At 42.0% G+C, this 18,768-nt stretch overlaps 1 protein-coding gene across 1 annotated transcript in view; it reads right to left on the bottom strand.

Moving 5' to 3' along the window:
- sbno1 (strawberry notch homolog 1 (Drosophila)) overlaps window positions 1–18,768 on the bottom strand; it is a 132,165-nt gene that overhangs the window by 88,559 nt on the left and 24,838 nt on the right. The gene's annotated exons all lie outside the window — the stretch shown is intronic.

Genomic DNA, 18,768 nt, shown 5'->3' with positions numbered 1-18,768 from the left:
GATACTTTATTTAATTTTTAAAGCAAAATATACTTTATTCAAAAATAATATTATTTACAATGAACCATTCAATGACACTTTATTTAAATTGTCCTGAAGAAGAATCTCAGCCTGATACGTCATTTCCATGGACACTGCCTAACCTGCTGAGTTCCTCCAGTATTTTGTTTGTGGTGCTGTATTTAAGTACACTTAATTTACACAGAGTTCTTAAGATCTTTCTTTTCAATTCACAACTGAAATGCATTTTTCATGAACAAGAACAAAACTACTGAACACAGATCAAGGTAATAAAGCATCTGAGAACATGTTAATCTAGTTTCTCATAAGACCCAATTTCAGCCTGGTCCATTTGCATTGTAATATGCTCTAAGAAACATAGTGTTCGCTAACTCTCCCATTGTAAATCAAAAGCCAGCAAGTGTCTAGCATCTAGTTCATTTGCAATTTGCCATCCAATAGACTCACATAGTTCAGGCGAACATCAGGAACACAGCAGAAAGCATCTCTCATAACCATGATAGCAATAAATCAATTCCTTTCTGATCAAGGACAGCCTGGCAGAGGAAAAGAAAACCAATAAAACCATCATTGGGCAGAAAGACCCCAAACCACAAATGAAGGAACTGTGCAGAATACCAACACAAGTGTAACAGACTGAGGTGAACTATGGGATGCATTTGGGAGCAGAAGTCCCAGAGAACAGGAGACTTGGCCCAACACGTGACATGAAACTGATGATATCCACAGTGTTGTGTCAAGAAGGCAACATCTATCAAAGAGTCCCACTATCATGCCAGGGCAATGCCATCTTTACACAGCTACCATGTACAGAAGCTCAAAGACCCACACTAATACTTAGATTCATTTATTTATCACATGTACTTTGAAACTGTACTAAACTGGGTGGCAGTGTGACATGCGAAGAGGACGTTAGGAGAATACAGGGAGACTTAGATAGGCTGGGTGAGTGGGCAGATACTTGGCAGATGTCATTCAAAGTGAATAAATGTGAAGTCATCCACTTTGGAAGCAGGAACAAGAGGGCAGAGTATTGTCTGAACGGTGTAGAGTTAGGTAAGGGAGAAATGCAAAGAGACCTAGGAGTCTTAGTTCACCAGTCAATGAAGGTGAATGAGCAAGTGCAACAGGCAGTGAAGAGGGCAAATGGAATGTTGGCCGTTATTACAAGGGGAATTGAGTACAAGAGCAAGGATGTCCTTTTGCATTTGTACAGGGCCATGGTGAGACCACACCTGGAATATTGTGTACAGTTTTGGTCTCCAGGTTTAAGGAAGGACATTCTGGCAATTGAGGAAGTGCAGCGTAGATTCACTAGGTTGATTCCTGGGATGGCAGGGCTGTCTTACGCAGAGAGATTGGAGAGATTGGGCTTGTACATGCTGGAATTGAGGAGATTGAGAGGTGATCTGATTGAAACGTTTAAGATAATTAAAGGATTTGATAGGATTGAGGCAGGAAATATGTTCCAGATGTTGGGAGAGTCCAGTACCAGAGGGCATGGATTGAGAATAAGAGGTCAGTTATTTAAAACAGAGTTGAGGAAGAGCTTCTTCTCCCAGAGAGTTGTGGAGGTGTGGAATGCACTGCCTCGGAAGACAGTGGAGGCCAATTCTCTGGATGCTTTCAAGAAGGAGCTAGATAGATATCTGATGGATAGGGGAATCAAGGGATATGGAGACAAGGCAGGGACTGGGTATTGATAGTGAATGATCAGCCATGATCTCAGAATGGCGGTGCAGACTCGAGGGGCCAAATGGTCTACTTCTGCACCTATTGTCTATTGTCTATTGAAACATACAGTGAAATGCATAATATGGTCTTATGGTCTAAACTCTAAGTACACTCCCAGAGCCATCAAACTCTCCTTATATGTCAACCCTTAGTGAACTTGGCCTTTACTCCTTGGAACGACGGAGGATGAGGGATGACTCTAGTTTCCCACTAATTTTTGCTATATTATATGCCCTCTCCTTTGCTTTAATGCTGTCTTTGTCTTCCCTAGTCAGCCATAGTTGCCTCATCCTCCCTTTGGAAAACTATTGCTCTAAGAAACTCCAGCCATTTCTGTTGTCATCATCCCCTCCAATCAATTTTGGCCAGCTTCTTTCTCATGCTTCTGTAATTTCCTTTACTTCACTCTGATACTGATACACCTGACTTGATCTTCTCCTTCTCAAACTGCAGAACAACACAATGTTATTCAACACAATAAGACAAGCCCTTTTCTATCATCCTACTCGCACACAGACAGGCATCCAACCCCAGGACTCCCACCTCCAATGTCCAGTCATTAGCCCAGGGCTCTCACACTCTAAAACATCTAGCTTTCAACCTCTAGTCCCTGGTCCAAACTTGCAGACATCAAATCTCCACATCAACCCAGGGGCTTCAATCTTTGGATCTCAACCTCTGGACTCGCCAAATTTGGTCTTTGGCCTCTGGACTCATTGATCTCTAAACATTACTCTCCAAGCCTCGCTGACCTCTGGGTTTTGGCCCCCAGGACTCCCCAGTCATAGGACTTTGATCTCTCCATCCAAGAATTTGGTTGTTGAATCAAACAGCAAAAACCTTAATCACTACTTCAGTATTGCACCACTATGACCACTTTGCAATACAATGACCTTTTTGTTCTAATCATGTTCTTTCTTGTAAAAAAAAATGTGAAATTTCTGTTTTCCTTAATATCCTGTATCTGATGCTATTTGCCTTATTGCAAGACAACAGTTAGCATGGATTGGTGATAACATCTCTCTGCTGACACTCAATGCAGGTGCACCTCAAGAATGCATGCGTAACCCACTGCTGTACTCACTCTCTCTCAGAAGCACAGCTCAAATGCTACTCATAAAGTCACAGTTGGTAAAATTTCAAGATTGCGATGTGGAGGCATACGGGAACAAGATGGATCAACAAGTTGAGTGGTATCGTGGCAACAACCAGCAAGACTAGAAACTGACTGTGGGCTTCAGGAAGGGGAAGTTGGGGGATAACACTCCACTCCAAAGACCCATACTCAATGTTTCAGAAACAGTTTCTTCCCTCCACCATCAAATTTCTAAATTTTCTGAGAACAGAACCTAATACCTGTATTTTTTATTTTGTAATTTATAGTGATTTTATGTTACCCCACTATTGCTGAAAACAAACTTCACATCACCATAATATGCTGTGGTTGTAGATGTGGGTGATCATGGTCTTTCCATGACCACGAATTCTCTTGGCAAATTTAAGTGGTTTGCCATTGCCATCTTCTGGGCAGTGTTTTTACAAGATGGCTGACCCCAGCCATTATCAAAACTTTCAGAGATTGTCCCATCTGGAGTCAGTGGTCACAAAACCAGGATGTGATATGCACTTGCTGCTCATACAACCAGCAACCACCTGCTTCGATGGCTTCACATGACCTTGATCAGGGACTAAGCAGGTGCTACACTTCACCCAAGGGTGACCTGCAGGCGGGTGGAAGGAAGGAGCGCTTTACACCTGCTTTGGTAAAAGCGCATCTCCACCCGCCACTCATTCACATCATAAGATTGTGATAAATAAAATCTGGTTTTGATCGGACTCTGAGTAAGAGTGTGAGTGTGAGAGTGTACACATATGACAAACAACTCGACTGAATTCAAATGTCTACCTCTGAGCCAACATTTCAACACATCGCATTTACAAGTTTGAGCAGATGGAGCACGGGATCCTAAAAACAGCGCGTTCACATTAATTTGACCTTGAAAATGTCAGCGCTGTAGATAACACTTTCAGCAGTGCAGGGAGGTCAATAGTCAAGTTCCACATAGCTGTGTTTTATGGAATATGAACCACAGTTCAGGAAATGTAGACTGTATACTTTATAAATCATCAGCACTAGGACTGATGGCAATCTATCCAGAGGAAAGAGCTCAAAACTGAAATGCAGCAGCATACGAACAAATCTGCAGGAGGCTACTGGACCCTCAAGTCTGTGGCCTCCTGCTACTGACCCCCAAATACCACCTTAATTCCCTACCAAAACCCATCCATACACACGTACAAAATCTTTAAAGAAGCTGATTCTGCCATCCTTAGAGAATTCCAAATTATCAACCTTGTATGAGAGAAAACATCATGCTATTTGCCTTAAATGGATAACTCAATATTTTTAAATGCCTTCTTGATCTAAACATACCATTCCAGAATATTAATACTTAAATACTTTTTTGTAAGTACTTAGTGAGACATCAGTCATTCTGTGTCAATCATATTTGTTGTGCCCTAGCCGTCTAGATACACAAGGCAGGGCAGTAAGATATGGAGAGTGAGCTGTTGCCAAGTTGCAGACTCCCATCTCAACATAGCTGATGACCCCAAAGGAACAGCAGAGACAGATACAATTTAGCACCAGCAGCATCATAGGAGTTATCCATCAGCATTGAACTCAACAGAGGGCTGCCTTAGGGACTCCAGCTCTGGATTTTTCCTTTGTGGTTTGCTTCCAAAGCTGTCCCAAGTGAATATAGCTGTAAGGCAGCGGAGGCCTGAGATCCCAGATGAACTGCTATCCACAGCTAATGAGCCCCATCTGCCCAAAAGCAATTACAGTCGGCCCTCCTCATCCGCGAGTTCGGTATGCGCGAATTCAACCAACTGCGAATGGAGAAAACCTTCAAGTGCTCTTCCAGCACTTGTTGTTCGAGCATGTACAGACTTTTTTTCTTGTCGTTATTCCCTAAACAATGCAGTGTAACAACTACTTACATAGCATTTACATTGTATTAGGTATTATAAGTAATTTAGAGATGATTTAAAGTATACGGGAGGATGTGCGTAGGTTATCGTGGATTGGGATCGGAAAAATATGGAAGTTCTCTTACTAAGTCGGAACAGGCACATCTGGTATGATTTAGTGTCAGTCAAACATTTGTCTTAGTATATAGTATATATTTTACCTTTCTATGGATATAAAATGTATGTATTTCAACAACTAAACCACTGTGTTGCTTAGTAATAATTGTAGCTTTCATCGGGGCAGGGCCTTTATCACCCTATCCTTTAAAATTGTTCCGTTACATTAATAGTCAGAAGATCCATTTTATTTAAATGGAAAGATTCTAATCCCCCTGCTACATTTCAATGGTTTTCCCAAACTATAACATGCTTAAACTTGGAAAAAATTAGGAGTGGCACTATCGACCCTTTGGTTAAATTTGAAGAAACTTGGAGACCATTTATTCAACATTTTCATATGATGTAAGCTGACCTTTTCCGAATCCTTCTCAATAACTTTTTGTTTGTGTATAGATCTTTCCGATCACTATTATTTCCCACTTTATTTTCAATCGTGATCGTGATTATTTTTGTGAACAGAAACACTGCGGATTCAGAACTCCGCCGTGTTCTAAAGTCTACCGTACTGAGACAGGTTAAATACAGGACTTGAGCATCTGTTTTTTGGTATCTGCAAGGGGTCCCAGAACCAATCCCTCGCAGATAAGGAGAGCCGACCGTAGTTTTAAGGCACCAGTAACCCACCTTTGCCCCTTCTACTGTCAGTAGAAATGGTTCTACCAGGTTTAGCAACTAAGCCACACATGAAGGCCAGGAGTTAGACTTGGTTGTCAGAGGCTTTTTGAAGTGAGCGCCATTGGAAGCATTTAATAGGTACTGGTAATTGATCCCCACTAAACCCCCCCCCCCCCCACAACCCCCAGACTATAACAGGCTTAAGGAACTATGCTATCATGATTATATGTGCAACATACCGTAGATTCCGGACTACAGAGCGCACCTGATTAAAAGCCGCAGCTCTAATTTTAGAAAGAAAATCAATTTTGTACTTATACAAGCCGCACCGGATTTTAAGCTGCAGGTGTCCCACGTTGTAATATGAGATACTTACACAGAAAAATATTACACGTGAGGATTTTTTAACTTTTAATTAAATCCGTATGGTAACATAAACAAATACATATTGCAAATACTTTTTTTCGAACAGTGCCTGTAACACAGCTACTTTTAAATATACATACATATCGGTAACACACAAATTACGTTGCGTATACTTTTTTACTGAACAGTGCACGAACAACATTCCAATATCTCCTAACGACTGGTAAAAAAATATATATACTGCAGCCTACCAGGAAAAGTTATTGATCGCCTTCTTCATCTTCCTCCTGCGCACTAAAACCATCAAAGTCCTTCAGTGTCTGAATTGAATAAAACCTCAGGATCTCGTTACTCACTTCAGTCTCTTCGTTGTCGCTCTCACTTGAGCGCACGCGGTCCTCTTCATCACGCAGCAGTCCAGCCTTTCGAAACCCGCTGATGATGGTGGATGTTGTGACACGGCTCCACGCATTTAGGATCCACTGGCAGACTTGAGTTAAAGATGCTCTTCGCATGCGTCCTGTTTTGGTAAAGGATTTCTCGCCGCTCGTCATCCAAGCCTCCCACTCAACGCGCAGTGCCACTTTAAATGCCCGGTTCACGCTGATGTCCAGTGGCTGCAAATACTTTGTGGTGCCCCCAGGAATCACAGCTGGAATTGAGTTGGTACTCTTGTTGGCAGCTTTCACTGAACTTTCATTGTCAGCCGCTTTAAAAATCACCATCTTTAGTCCGGATGCTGTGCAGCTCAGAACACAAGTAAAATGCGTTCTCTCATGGCCACTTGTTTTCAGTGTGATGGACGAGTCACCTTTTTTATTAACAGTCCGAGTGAGAGGCAGGTCAAACGTCAAAGGTACTTCATCCATATTTATGATATCATCTGGCCCGATGGAATTCTCCGCTATCTTTGTTTGAGTGAATGTACGGAAGTTAGCAAGTTATTCCTCGTGGGTGGTCGGGAGGGAGCTGCTGACACAGAGTCGTGCATACCCTGACGGACAGGCCTTTTCGTCTCATAAATCTAAAACACCACAATGGCCCACCTCTAAAATCTTTGATTTTCATTTTGGTGGCGACTGCTTTAGCCTTCAGTCTGATCTGCACGGTGGAAACACCGCGGCCGCCTGCTCTCTGTGTGTTAACCCAATCTTCAAGAAAGTTTTCAAGTTCGGGCCATCTGCTACGAATACCTCTGAAAGCTTTTGTTGTCTTTTTGCATTGACTCAGTTCTTCATGCTGGCGTCTCCACTGTCTCACCATCGATTCATTTATGCCAAGATTATGTGCAGCAGCTCGATTTCCTTCTTCAACCGCCAGATTGATCGCCTTTAACTTAAAAGCTGCATCATATGCTTTTCTTCGAGTGTTTTCCATGTTGATGAGGGTGAGTACAAATGACTGATTTACAATAATTTAATTGTGAAAGTGCGCTTGATTTATCGTACAATTTCATTGGACCTCTGTGAACTACTCATCAATTTTATTGGTCTACTGTTACGAGGCAAAATGTTTTTGGCGGCATGAAAAAAAAACATGCATTAGCTGCACCGTAGTATAGGCCGCAGTGTTCAAAGCGTGGTAAAAAAGTAGCGGCTTATAGTCCGGAATTTACGGTATACTGTGTGCTATTAGTAATGTGTTTTGCACCTTGGCCCAGAGGAATGTTGTTTCATTTGGCTGTATTCATGTGAATGGTTAAATAATAATCTTGAATTTGGACTCAGTGGGTCAAACAGCGTTTGGGGAGGCATAGGGATGATCGACACTCCACCGGGATTCAGGTCTTGACAGAGAAAGCCCCACACAAAACATTAATCATGTTGCCTGATGAAGTCCCTCCAGCAGTTTGTATCTGCTCCAGATTCCTGCATCTGCAGTTTTGCAATTCCCTGTAAAACCAGTTTTAGTTGCTCATATAAAATGAAAGATCACCTTCATATGCACGATATCAGGACTGCTCAGGAATCAGTGGCATCAAGATTGGCATAACATGGTAAGCTGAATGGCCTGTCCCAAGTTACATTACTCCTCCTTCGACGAAGCTTCAGCAGACACAAAGCCAACCGGTCACGTGCTTGCTCTAATTCCAGATGTTAATCTCACAATTCTTATCTGCAGTGGTTGCAATGCATTTGCAAATTTCCTTAAACAGACCACAAGAATAGCAGCGTCAAATTTTGCTTGGAGTTGCTCTTCGCTACCAGAGAAATCCAGTAGCTCCTTGGTGGCCATGGACACCTGAACTATCAAAGGCCAGCTACAAGCAAACCAGCACAAGAATAATGCAGAGAGAAATGAGAATAATGGGAAAATGAGATGGGATAAAGAGTTCTTAAAGTGAGATCATTAGCTGTGGGAACATTTCAATGATGGAGCAAGTGAAGTGTGCTTCAAGAACCTGATGCCTGAGGGGTAATCGCTGTTCCTGAAACTGGTGGTAAGAGTCCTGAGGCTCCTGTACCTCTTTCCTGATGGCAGCAGCGAGAAGACAGCATGATCTGGATAGTGGGGAAATGTAATGAAGAATGCTGCTTTCCTGCAACAATGCTCCATCTGGATGTGCCCAATGGTGCAGATGGGCTGGGCCATATACATTATTTTTTTTAAAAATCGGGTTTTGCAAAGGCATTGGTGTTTCCATACCAGGCTGTGCAGCAGCTAGTCAATATACTTTCAACTACAGGTCTATAGAACTTTGCCAAAGTTTTAGATGTCATGCCAAATCTCCGCACTCCCACGGAAGCAGAGGCGCTGTTGTGCTTTGTTCCCAATTGCTCTTAAGTGTTTGGTCCAAGACAGGTCCTCTGAAATAGTAACACACAGGCATTTAAAGTTGCTGACCCTCTCCACCTCTGATCCTCCAAAGACGACTGGCTCATGGACTTCTGGTTTCCCTTTCCTAAAGTCTATAATCAGTTCCTTAGTCTTGCTGACATTGAGTGAGAGGTTATTGTTATGATACCACTCAGGCAGATTTTTAATACCCTTCCTGAATGCTGATCCATCACCACCTATGATTCAGTCCACAACAGTGGTATTGTCAACAAACTTGAATATGGTATTGGAGCTGTGCTTTGCCACAGTCATAAGTGTGTAGGAGCCTCAGGAACATTACTGAAGGAAAGAATCATGATGGACAAATACAATGATCCATAAAAGTAGCTTCAAAGTCAGAGACCGATACAGCAGTGGAACAGATCCCTTTTAAATCGTTTGTTTCCCTCTCACTCTAGTTCAATATCCCCTACTCTTGGGTACTTTCCACCTTACCTTTGTCCCTCACAACTTTAAACATTTCTTTTAGGTCCATGGAATACACCCTAGACTGGCCACCTCTCCCCATAACCTGGACCTTCTAGTCTTGGCAAAATCCTTGTGAATCTTTTCTGCACTCCTTTAAATTTAACCACGTCTTTCCTATAACCAGGTGACCAAAATCGTACACTGTACTCTCAGTGCAACCTCACCAATGACTTGGCCCTTCACACCCAGACTAGCTCTTTGAATCCACTACCCTTACAAGCTTGATTCCTTTCAAAATGACATAATTATCCAGTTCCGTTTCAGTCTGTTATTAATCAATGTATTCCAGACCGCAATACTTAGGAAATAATACCTCATGGTACCCATCAGCTTCTCTCGTCTCCTGACTGGCTCTTTAGTCTATGTGGTTTTGTATCACTAATTCTTCTGACTGGCAACTGAAAGTCAATCTTGACAAGTAAAGTAAGTCCCTGACTTCCTTACATCATTGTCCAAGGCCTGACATGGTCATTCTATCAGAAACCTTGAAGCAGTTGGTCATGGTAGAACTGACCGTTCATTGGGAAAATTGGATTGAGGTGGCATTTGAGTGTAAGAAAGCCAGATACCAGGAGTTGGTAGAGCAGTGCCAGAGACAGAGATGGAGGGAATGATGTGAACCTATACAGGTGGGGAGAACCTACTCTCTCCCTGGCATTGCGGGGCTTCAAAGAAAAGAGCCATCAGGACTGTCACAGAGGCTGTTGAGTGAGCCTCCAGGTGGCCATTGATCAGCCGGTGTGACCCGTGGACCAGTGCTGCTGGGACACAAGCCGGGGACTGATCAACCCTGGCTGGGTTGCCTGGACGAGGGTGGCTGATGTGCCCCAGCACATCCTGGGATGTATCTCACCATCAGCCACTGGAAACAGTTTCTCCTTATTTACTCTTCCAAAAGAGGATCACTGAACATCACCATAAATGTTCGTATAAAATCAGTGTCAAGCTTTGTTATCATAATTCATACCTGTTATGTGAACGCCAGACAACAATACCCACCTGGCATCAGTAAACCAAGTAGAACCATTTTGTTGTTAATTCACTTGTTGATTATGAGCCACGTTGTATGACATGCATGCAGCCATGGCCTTTCCATGACCGGGATTGTTTTTCTTCAAAAGTGGTTTGCCATTGCCTTCTTCTGGGCAGCATCGTTACAGGATGGGTGACCCAGCCATTATCAATACTTGTCTGCCTGGTGTCAGTGATCACATAACCAGAACTTGTGACATGCACCAGCTGCTCTAATGACCATCCACCACCTGCTCCCATGGCTTCATGTGACCCTGACTGGGGGCGGAGCAGGTGCAACATCTTGCCCAAGGATGTCCTGCAGACTTGTGGAGGAACAAGCATCTCAGAAGTCCTTTGGTAGAGGTATATCTCCATCCTGCCACTCAGTTATTAACTAACAGCTTAAAAAACCTACAAGTCTGAAGGGAAAACAGAAAGCTGCTATACTAGAAATGATACACATTGAATAAATATTCGAATAATAAATTAAACTGTGCCAATAAATTAAACTTATCCTGCTAAGCGGGTTTACAAAACACTTTGTTCTCAAAGGTTTGGTTCTAACAAGTAGAAAAAAGTAATGAAGGCGGTTTCAATTTTAGTCATCAAACGGAAGGTGGATAATTACCTAATAAGGAAATAAGTTCCAGATCCAGGGAGTGTGATGAGCAAACAGTTGGAACAAATGGCATTGGTCAAGTTACCCACAACCTTACTGTAACCATTTGGAGATTTGGAGTGCTCAATGTGACAAGCTGCCTTTGAAATGAAAACCCCACATAGAAAAATTTCTTGGCTCTTGCAGCTCACGTCATGGTTTCAAGGTTAATGGTCATCACCATTAAAAATTTAATGGCACATTTACAAACAATTCCTGTCTGATTTATGCTTCACTGTCACTTAAAAGGGAGAATGGGAAACATGTTCAACTTCTGCAATATTAAAAATAACAGATCAAGCATCACTACAATCAATATTCCGAGCTAAAATCATTAAGAGGAAAATGTCAAGGTATTATATTTCAAGAAAAAGCATAAATTTCCTGTACCAGGATAATAATGCACTGGAATAATCACAAAGTATGCAAATACAAAAAAAATCCAAATGCACTACCATACTTCAGATTGATATTGAAGTTACAAAACCAGAAAATTTAACAAAAGCACATAATTTCCAATGTATAGAAGCCAAAATCATGCCGGTCAGAGAAATAACATGTGGAAATAAGCTTTATCCATCAAAATTATACCACTCGAGACTAAAATTTCCTCAAAGTCAAGTAATAACAGGCTATTAAATGTAGAGCTCATCGAACAAGTGGTTCTATATTTCCATCGATATATTCTCCCACACCATTTCCCCAGAGTTCCACAGCAAAACAAACATTCCTGATTAAGATTTCGTAGCACTGAACACTGCAGAGAGGAAAGTTACTGATTGCCAGTCGTTCCTCTTGGAGAAAAACAAAATGGAAAATACATGCAGCTCATTGAAAGGACGACCTCATAATATTTGTCAACTTCTCTGTCAGAACTCATGTTGGAATAATAAGTTTGAAATAAGTTCCTGGAGTTATGATTCATAGTAAAAAAAATGAATCAAAATGGCAGTGACATTTATAGAGAATATTCACAATAAAATCAGCAAGGTGCTTCACGGTTAAACACTAACATGAAAGCAATTGCTTTAAGTTTTTAGATGTAGAGATACAGCACAGTAAAAGCCCTCGTGGCCAAAGTGCCCACACCGCCCAATTACACCCATGAGACAAACTAACCTAGACATCTTTGGAATCTGGTCAGAAACCGGATCACCTGGAGGAAACCCATGGAGAACACACTGACTCCTTACAGACAGTGGCAGGAATTGAACCTGGGTCGTTAGTGCTGTAACTGCTATGCTATTGTACTGCTCCATTGTGCAGCCCTCAGACGGTTCAACTAAAGGCTGCAGAAGTCTTAAACAGAAGTTTTTAAAAGGGCAGAGGTGAATGATAAAAGGAGGGAACTGACAAAGATTACAGTAGAAACAGAAACAATTTGGCCTGGTAAGTCTGCATCAGTTCTGTACAAGAGCATTCTCCTGCTCACTCTCTAGAGTAACCCAAGTTCCTTACAGATCAAGATCCTTATCCAGACCAACACACACAAAAGACTACATCTTTGGAGATGGATAGGTAGTTCAAGTTTTAGGCTGAGACCCTTCTTCAGGACTGGAATGGAATGGGGAAGGCACCACAATAAGAAGGTGGAGGGAGGGGAAAGAGGCTAGCTGGAAGGTGATGGGTGATGCCAGGTGGGTGGGAAAGGTGAAGGCTGAAGGAGGAATCTGATAGGAGAGGAGAGTGGACAACAGGAGAATTACAAGTGATAGGCAAACAAGAAGACAAAAGATCAGAGTGGGAATGGAGGGGAGGGGAGAAATCTGTTCACCAGAAAGAGAAATCAATATACATGGTACCATGTTTGAGGCTACCTAGAGTGAATGTAAAGGTGTTGCTCCTCTACATCCTTGTCCAGATGCTTTTTTTTTGTACAATAAAATTGAATCACATTCTGGCAGGACATCTAGGAGCAATGGTAGGAAGCTTAGGAGCAGTGTTGAACAGAGAAATCTAGGGGTGTAAGTCAATAGTTTCCTCAAAGCAAAGAAGGAGTCTGTGTGTTTAATTTCATAAGCCAAGCCACTGAGAACAAGTTTAGTGTGTCATGTTGCAGCTCTACAAAATGCTGGTTAGAGTGTATTTGGAATCACCTCAACACAGGAACAATGGTTAGGCTGAACTCGGAATCACCTCGACACAAGAACGATAGTTAGACAGAACTCGGAGTCAACTCACTATAGGAAGGACATGCAGTCTATAGCAGAGAAATGAGACTAGCATTTGCAGGTTATGGTGAGCATGAGTGATTTGGGTCAAATGGCTTTTTTCTTTGCTACACAAAACTATGACTCAATACTATCCCTGGTTGTCCTGATGAAGCGCCTCAGCCAAAATGTCAACTCTATTCCTCTCCATAGATGCTGCCTGGCCTGCTGAGTTCCTCCAGCATTTTGTGTGGTATTCTATGCTGTGTTCTATAACTTCAAAATATAAAATTATTCAAAGGAGGACACAAGAGTCTGAAATGTGATTCTAAATTTGTGTTTACTTTAAGCAAGGTATGCACATGTTACATGGTAGCATGATGACATATGCAATTCACATATTTTTACTCATACAACCCATAATTATTTAAATGAAGAATGGTCAATCAATATATATACAAGATTACTCAAATATTACTGAAATATTAAATATACAACACACACAAAATGCTGGAGAAACTCAGCAGGCTTTCCAGCATCTGCAGAAACTCATATTTATCAGGGTATAGATTCAGGACCTCAAACACCCAAAAATTATCAAAGTTTTTGCTCACGTTCAATGGGGTACTTTGCCAATCACCTCCATTCTGTACCAATGGAAACCACCTCTGTCCATTGGCAACTGCCTTCAGAACTCTGATTGTACCTCCTTCCAAATGACTCGAAGGCAGTGGTTCCCAACCTGGGATCCATGGACACCTTGCCTAATGGTAGTAGTCCATGGCATAAAAAAAGTTGAAAAATCTTTGCTCTAGGGAGAGGAATTCAAGTTTCTCTTCTACCCACATAACTGAAGTTCAACATGCCCAGAGTAATTTATGAACCTATTCTATTTATGCACTTCGGCTTTCACATCTAGCCTAACATCTTGCAGCCAAAATTGGCACAATACCCCAGTCCTGATGGAGTACCGATGAAGGGTCTTGGCACATTATGTTGATTTCCATAGGTGCTGCCTGGCCTAAGTACCTCCAGCATTTTGTGTGTGTTACAATACTCCAGTTATACCATCTCTTCCTACTCAAATGTAACACTTCACATTTCTCAATGTTATATTTCATCTGCATCTATCAGTCAAGCTGCCTTAAATAATTTGTCACTATTCTTATCATTCATTCCCTCCCCCCCCCCCCCCCCCCATGTCATTGCAGCTCTAGAAACTGTTCAAGTTCATTTTAGGAACAATAACTCACAGTTTCATTCCGTGAGGGTCTCCACGGTAAACTTTCCTCCAGTATGAAGCTAGCTTCATAGCCAGCCAGCTTCCACTTTGACTAGATTCCTAGTATTTAACTAGCTTTTGACTAAAACTGCGACAGCCACTCTTATTCCAGAGTCATCCGTCTTGATGACGAATTTGGCACCTCAGCAAATGTCTTTTACAAGTCAATATTGCATCAACCTGCATTCTATAAGACCATAAGATACAGGAGCAGAATTAGGCCATTTGGCCCATCGAGTCTGCTCCACAAATTCATCATGGCTGACCTAATTTTCCTCTCAGACCCAGTCTCCTCCTTTCTCCCCCCAACTCCTTGTGTCCTGACTAATCAAGAACCTATCAACCTCAGCATTAAATATACATAACGACTTGGCCACCACAGCTACCTGTGACAAAGAAAATCCACAGATTTAACACAGTTTGCCAAAAGAAATTCTTCACCTCTGTTCTAAAATGATGCCCCTCTATTCTGAGGCTATGTCCTCTGTACTTAGATTCTCCCACCATTAGAAACATCCTCTCCAAATCCATTCTATCACTCCATCATTCAATAGCTTTCAATGAAGTTACTCATCATTCTTCTGAATTCTAGTGAGTACAGGCCCAGAACCATCAAAAGCTCTTCATATAACAAGCTATTCAATACCAGAATCATTTTCGTGACCCTCCTTTGAACCTTCTCCAGTTTCAGCATGTCCTTTCTAAGATAAGGGTCCCAAAACTGTTCACAATACTCCAAGTGAGGCTTCACCAGTGCTTTATAAAGTCTCAACATTACATCCTTGCTTTTACATTCTAGTACTCTTGGAATGTATCTGCCTTTTTCACCACAGACTTGACTTGTAAATTAACCTTCAGGGAATCCTGCACAAGGACTCCAAAATCCCTTTGCCCCTCAGTTTTTTGTATTTTCTCCCCATTTAGAAAATAGCCAACCTTTTCACTTCTTCTACCAAAGTGCATGACCATACTGTATTCCATCTGCCATAACTTTGCCCGTTCTCCTGATCTAAGTCCTTCTGTAGCCTCTCTACTTCCTCAAAACTTCCATCTATCTTCATATTGTCTGCAAACTTTGTAACAAAGCCACCAAGTCCATCATTCAAATCATTGACATACAAGTAATTTTTTTCTTCATAAACTCACCGCTGTCTATAAGGAGCTTATACGTTCTTCCCCCTCCCCCCCGGTGACCTTGTGGGTTTCATCCCACAGTCCAAAGATGCACCGGTTAGTAGGTTCACTGGTCATTGTAAATTGCCCAGTGATTCATCTGGGGTTAAGTTGGGGGTCGCTGGGCAGCATGGCTCAGTGCTGGAAGGGCCTATCCTAAGCTGCATCTAATTAAGTTAAATATGACTTGCTTTTAACAATAGATGCTGGTTAGAATTTAGTACAGCACAGGAACAAGCCCTTCAACCTCAACATTTTGATAACTTATAAATCTCCTCCAATTTTTATTTTACTTTAATAAATTCATTCTTGTCTCAGTGACTGCTTATCTTGTTGCCAAATGTTTCTAGAACTACTCCACTAACAAGGTTAAATTGATTGAGTGGGTCACATCCAGATTTATGCCCACACCAACAGGTATAACGTTAGCAATTTTCCTGCCACTGCCTTTAAGGAGCTTGTACTACCTCTCTGTGATCGTGTGAGTATTCCTCCAAGTGCTCTGTTTTCCTCCCACAGTCCAAGGATCTACTGGTTGGCTGGTTAATTGGTCATGAAAAATTGCCCTGTGACTAGGCTTGGGGTAAATTGGGGAATTGTTGGGTGATGTGGCTCGAAGGGCCTATTCCATGCTGTGCCTCAACAGATTTTCCAGTCCTACAGCTGAACCCCTATCCCTTACAATTATTTTATCTTCACATTTTAAAATTGATTCCTTTTTCATTTTTTCTCATGCTCGTTCTTTGCCTCATTTTCCTTTTAACTTTCCTTTCCGTAAATCAGTCTGGGTCGGATTTGCGTCAACTCTTCCCTCCCCCTCCCAAACACCAACCTCTCTTTTATTCCCCCCTCTTCCATTTTACTCCATTTTGGTTATCTAGGGAGCCCATCTTTAATTCCCTATCCTTATTCCTCATGGGAATACAGCTAGCATGTATCCAAAGTTCATACAGATAGGGTGCATCAGCTGTGGGTGGCAAGTCATCTAGAAGGAAAACTCTGATCTCAAACCTCCGCTGCCTTGTGGCTATACCCACTCATGGAGTAGGCTTTGGGAGTAAACCCTGAGGGAAAAATCTGGAGCTGGATTCTCTGAGGTGACTGGCAGTTTCTGCAACGGTGCTGGTGGCAAACTGTATCAGTCTCTGCTGTTCCTGTGGAGTCATCAGCTGCATGGGCAACAGGTCACTCTCCATATCGTACTTCCCTGCTTTGCATGTCAACTATGTAGATAGGTAGGAAGCAACATCCATGGTTGACCCTGACCAACGGAGGCCTCACAATATCTAAAACTATCTCCATTTTAAATTCCTCCTAATATTTAATCGCTTTTGCATGTTAAGCTCTGATTCCACAAAGGCCAGATCTGTTCCCAAGCCACTGAAACTGCCTCTTTCTCAGTACTTCTGGATTTGTCTCTGTCCTTTCTACTACTACTTCAAACCACATATTATAATTTCTGTTCCTTGGTTGTTTCCCACTAATACTTGTTCTATTTGACTCAGATCACTTCCCACAATAAAGTCCAGTAATACCACCTTCCTTAGTTGGCCATAAGCACACTGATCAGGAAGATCCTCCTGATGATAATTATCCCCTCTCTTCTTCCACTGCTGTTGCAATTCCAATCTATATTTTGAACATTGAAACCCTCCATTAGTACAAAATTACAGACCTTACAACTCAGACAGTCTCACAATCCAAGAAAGCTGGAGACTCTCTGGAGGACAGAGCTGAAGAAATTGAAGGTTGCAGGAAATTACAATACAAATGCAGATTGTTTGATTTTAAAAAGCTGCAAGTACCAAATGGGTTCAGCAAGGAGTTGTTACGTAGCATAATGGCTTACAACTGCAGCTGTGAGATTTAAACCTGGATCTCACAGTTGGTGCCGCAAACCATTTTGCTACGCAACCATGCTCCTTGCTGAACCCAATCGGTGCCAATCGGTGCTTGCAGCTTTTTAAAAAATTATGCATTTGAATTGTAACTCAATTAAGCCAAAACTCTAAAACGTCTTCAACTCTGATCAATTCCTGTTGCTGCCTGTAAGAAGTCTGTACATCCTCCACGTGACCACATGGGATTCCTCTGTTGCCCTGGTTTCCTCCCACATTACAAAGACAGACAGGATAGGGTTAATAAGCTGAGGCATGCTATGTTGAAGCATGGCAATACCAGCAGGCTGCCCCCAATGCATCCTCTGCCCGTGTTGGTTGTTGACACAAAGATATTTCACTGTATGTTTCAATGTACATGTGACAAAAAGATCATCAGTGCATCCACTTCCTAAGGAGATTTGGGCAAGCAAGGCTCCCCCTCCCCATCCCCCATCCCATCTTAACTGCATTTTACAGAAGCAGAACTGAGAGCGTCCTGACAAGCTGCATATCTGGTATGGGAGCAGCTGAGCATCAGACCGGAAGTCTATCAAAAAGGACTGTGAGAGCAGCTGAGACGATCATTGGGGTCTCCCTGCCATCCATCGGGGGCATTGATCAGAAGCGCTGCATACTCAGGGCCTTTAGTTTTATCAAGGATCCCACCAATCCATTCAGCATCCCCTTCGACTTCTAACATCAGGCGGGAGACTCCAATGCATAAAAATAAGAACAGTCAGAATGGGAAATAGTTTCTTCTCTCAGGCCAACAGGCTTCTGAAATAACTGTCGCATCTCCTTCGAAGTGTCACTGGTTAATCTGCTTCGTACCTTACAATATTTAGTTTATGCACTTCAGTTTGGTATTTATGTGTGATTCAACTGTAGATTTTATCTTTACCTTCGTAAGTTATTGTGTATTATGTGTGCCATGTGTAGTAGTGCTTTACCTCCTGGTTCGGAGAAATGTTGCCTCGTTTCTATATACGTTATATGGTTAGACATGTTATCTACGTGTATGTAGTTAACTGACAATAAACTTCACTTAACTTGACTTGAAACCACAGCTATGTCTAAAGCAGAGGTTTGCACTTAGGGTCCACAGACCCCTCAGGTAATGGTAGGGGTCCATGGCATTAAAAAAAGGTTGGGAACCTTTTGTATAATCTTGGTATGAAGGAAACTATAAATAGCTCAATCCCATAAACTTAAACACAGAATGCAACCCCACAAAGAGCAGCATAATCTAAGAAATAAACAAAACATTAAAGTTGGAGATAACTTAGGCCAACTTTGCACCAAAACATTTCTGCACAATAAGCACAATAATCCTGTGTCGATATCACGGGACAACAAAGATTTTACTTCCTGAATACTTCTGGCGTATCTTATGGATTTTGGGCTAATGATCATGAA

Source organism: Hypanus sabinus, chromosome 18, assembly GCF_030144855.1.
Source record: "Hypanus sabinus isolate sHypSab1 chromosome 18, sHypSab1.hap1, whole genome shotgun sequence".
NCBI lineage: Eukaryota > Metazoa > Chordata > Chondrichthyes > Myliobatiformes > Dasyatidae > Hypanus > Hypanus sabinus.
Note: the sequence above shows the minus strand (reverse complement) of the source record. Positions and strands in the feature narration are given on the sequence as shown.